This window comes from Dermacentor albipictus, unplaced genomic scaffold (genome assembly GCF_038994185.2).
Source record: "Dermacentor albipictus isolate Rhodes 1998 colony unplaced genomic scaffold, USDA_Dalb.pri_finalv2 scaffold_15, whole genome shotgun sequence".
Taxonomy (NCBI): domain Eukaryota; kingdom Metazoa; phylum Arthropoda; class Arachnida; order Ixodida; family Ixodidae; genus Dermacentor; species Dermacentor albipictus.
In genome coordinates this window covers 8,828,327-8,832,047 of record NW_027225569.1, presented here as the reverse complement: position 1 = coordinate 8,832,047, position 3,721 = coordinate 8,828,327, and the positions used below count along the sequence as shown (strand labels likewise).

The window sequence follows — 3,721 nt, the reverse complement described above, 5'->3', positions numbered from 1 at the left end:
AGAAGCGGTTGTGGGCGATCGAGGACGTGGTCCTCGCGTACGTCAACCGGCCGGCCAACCGAGTCTCCGTGGAGGCACGGACCTTTTTAGAGCGCAGCTCTTTGGCGTCCGTTCCTGGGTTTCGCGTCGTCGTCGGCGTTGTCGTCGTCGGCGTCGGCCTCGTAACCAGCTCGCCGACGAATCTGCTGCTCCGCCGCCGCGCATGCGCGCTGTCGGCTCTCCGGGCGAGGGAGGATGATGGAAGGGAGGAGGAGAGATTGTGGAGGAGGGCTGGCTACACAAATGGCTCTTTGGCGTCCGTTCCTGGGTTTCGCGTCGTCGTCTGCCTCGTAACCAGCTCGCCGACGAATCTGCTCCGCCGCCGCGCATGCGCGCTGTCGGCTCTCCGGGCGAGGGAGGATGATGGAAGGGAGGAGGAGAGATTGTGGAGGAGGGCTGGCTACACAAATGGCTCTTTGGCGTCCGTTCCTGGGTTTCGCGTCGTCGTCGGCGTTATCGTCGGCCTCGTAACCAGCTCCGCCCCCCTTTCATCCCCCCAGCGCTAGCAGCGACCGACTGATACCGCTTTCGTGAGTCCGCTACCGCACTCACGAAAGACGTCGTGCACTTCCTGCAACTCGCATTAACCGTCCATCGATCCACACCGATGTTAGTAGTGGGGGACTTTAATGTTGACATAAAGACAAACAGCAATTTCCTAACACTTATGCGGGAGAACATCCCGTTCCTCTCGCTCGTAACGCGTCCCACGGCTGTGACAACCTCGCGAGGCACTTGTATAGATCTCGTCTTTGAGAATCAAGCATTGGTGTACCAAGTCGAACATATATCAGTCTATTTCTCCGACCACAAAGCTTCCTTCATGACTGTCAGGAACTGTTAGTGGAGTCTTTGTTAAAGGAATACGTGTGAAAAATTAAAAAAAAAATTCTGTGATAGCGCATACATGTGTTGCTCGATTTCTTTGCCTCAATCTATCAAAAAGGTGAAACAGCTTATTTGCTGCGCTCAAATTTCGCATTAGGAAGTAACGTAATCGTCGGTAATTTTTCTTCTGTCTTTTGCTTCGGTGATTGCTTCTTTTTTATGTCCAATATCTTTGAGGCGGTCGCCGTTTGTTCGAGCCTGGTGGCGGAGGCGGCCAGGCGGGGCGGTGTGGCCCACACATTGCAGGGCCAACTCGCCGAGGCGCGGAGGGAGGCGGCCGGGATGCGGAGACGCCTAGCGGTTGCGGAGGCCGGGCTGGTCGGGCCCGCGGTTGCGACGACTGGTCCGGGGCTCGCCGGTTGCGGTCCTGCCCCACGTGCGGACGGGGTCGCCGCGACCTCGCGCGCTGGCGGCTGGATGGATGCGCCTGCCGGTCGCATGGATTACGCGGCCGCGTTGAAGGCGGACCTCGCGCCCGCTGCCGGCGCGGCCGGCGGCGGACCCAGCGCTGCTGCGATGGCGAGCGCCGAGGCGGGGACGCCCGGCGCACCACACAAGCACGTCGCCTTCCTGACGCCGGTGGGGGCGACCACGACGCCGCCGAGATATGTTCTCCGGATCTTGAAGACCAATGTGGACCCACTCGCCAACGACATCACAGACGTGACGCTCCACCATACAAGGTACGGGCCTGACCGTATTTACGGACAACCACAAATCGTTACACAACCTCGAGCAGGCGATACCGCGAATTCGGTCATGCGCGCGTCCATCATGATGCGTGTCGCGCAACAGCGCAACCCATGTGCAAAGGTCACGGGAGTCGATCCCGATATCGGCCCCGACGAATTCCTACGCACGCTAAACGAACGCAATCGGGGTCTCGATCTCGACCTCGACAAGTGCAAGGTCCGGGTCACGTTCGGGGAAAGAGCGGGCACGCGGTCGTACGTGGCGGAAATCGACCCGGAAGGGTTCAAGAAGATCCTATCGCGACCGAGGCTGACGATGGGCTGGACTTCGGTGCGCGCACGCGATGACCTGCACGTGCCCACGTGCACTTCTTGCGCGTCATACGGGCACGGGCGCATGATGTGCCCTCAGTAGGCGGATCCGGCAAAGTCTCGCTGCATGAAGTGCGGCGGTAACCACTTGGCCGTGACCTGTAAAGTAAAGATGGGAGACGCCGAAGTGCGCTGTTCGGAGTGTGATAGGGCGGGCCACAGCGAAAGAATCACCCTACCGGTTTCCCCGAGTGTCTGGTGCTCGTAGAAAAGGTGGCGCGCCTCAGGGCGCGCACTGACTACGGCGAACCGAAGTAGAGGGAGCGCCGCGGAGCGGGGCGGTGCGGGGATGGAGACGCGTCCGAAAACTGGCGAGCGTCGTGGGAGCGCCCGCTCGATCGTTGAAACGCGCCGACCGGTGGAAACCAGCATTATACAACTGAATTTAGACCACGCCAAGAGCGCGCTGGCGGCCGCGACGCGTCGGATGGCGCGACGAAGCGAGGTGTGACCGAGCGCGGCAGTGGGTGTCGACTGACTGACTGAAAAACTTTATTGTTTGAAATATTTACAGGGTGCGTGTGGAGCAGTCCTTAAGGGGCCGTTCCTTATAGAGACTAGGTGGGCACCTTATTACAGGAACCCATTGGCTGTAGCCGCGGCTCGGGCACGGCCGACCAGGGCCTTCTGGCTCGCCAGGTCGGAGCAGCCGAGCAGGGCCGCCTCCCAGTCCTCCCGGGTAGGGTTGGGTATAGGGGTAAGGTGAGGGGTTGATTGGCATGCCCACACCATGTTGAAAATGTCCGAATATTTTTCCTCACAGTGCGGGCACTTCCCTGTGCACGCAGGGTCGAAATGTTTTTGGATTGCCGGGCGCAACAGTGTTTTAGTATAGAGGCGAAGGAGTAAACGGTCATCCGCCTTCATGAGGCCCTTACAGGGCTTAGGAAAGATTGCATGGCCATATATGTAGTGTTGGGTGATTTCCTTGAAGGTAAATACGAGATTGGGGTCGGAGTCCGCAGCGACGGGAGGCGAAGGCGATGCCCGGAGAGTGAGCGCGCGGGCAGCGGCGTTGGCCGCTTCGTTGCCCTCGAGACCCTCGTGCGCGAGAGTCCATACTATCGTGCGGGGTGCGGGGACCCCGAGATAATTGCTGCCTTGAAGTAAGCGGTACGCCAAATAGGGAATAAAGCCCCTTTCAATGTTCCTCCAGGCCCCTCATGAGTCGCTAAGAATGACCCGCGAGTCCTGATCTGCGGCGGCGAGCGCGATGGCCACCTCTTCCGCATGTGTTATGTCTTGTGCTTTGAACGTAAGGCCGTTCACCGCGGTGTTTTGGTGGACGACTGTGGCCGTAAACCAACCCCCATGGTGTGGGCCGGAGGCGTCCACGTAGAATACTCCGTGCTTGTTCCCATAGTGACGTGCCAACGCTTCCGCGCGCGCGAGGCGCCGGCCACTATGGTCGTCTCGTGTCATGTTGGCCGAAAGAGGGCGCACGTGCAGGGCGTATCTCCTGATTTCCAGGATGCGCACGCGTTCTTCCGTCAGTGTTGGATGGTGGATGTGTAGCCGGGCAAGAAAGCGGCGACCCGACGGCGTTTTTGACAGTCTTGTGTAGTGGTTTGTCAAGTGTGCTTCTCGAAGTTCCGCGAAGGTGATGACCATTCGCAGGCGTGGACTAACCTGCGTGGTGTTAACCACGCAGGTTAGTCCACGCCTTGTAACATTCGCTCTTTAGTTCATTTCATGTTGTCTACTCTACCGCTGCTGCCACTCGAGTCTGC

General features: G+C 59.3%; 1 pseudogene; it reads right to left on the bottom strand.

Moving 5' to 3' along the window:
- Positions 1-2,564: 2,564 nt before the first annotated feature.
- On the bottom strand, positions 2,565-3,413 carry LOC135914116 (uncharacterized; annotated as a pseudogene).
- Between the last annotated feature and the right edge of the window lie 308 nt (positions 3,414-3,721).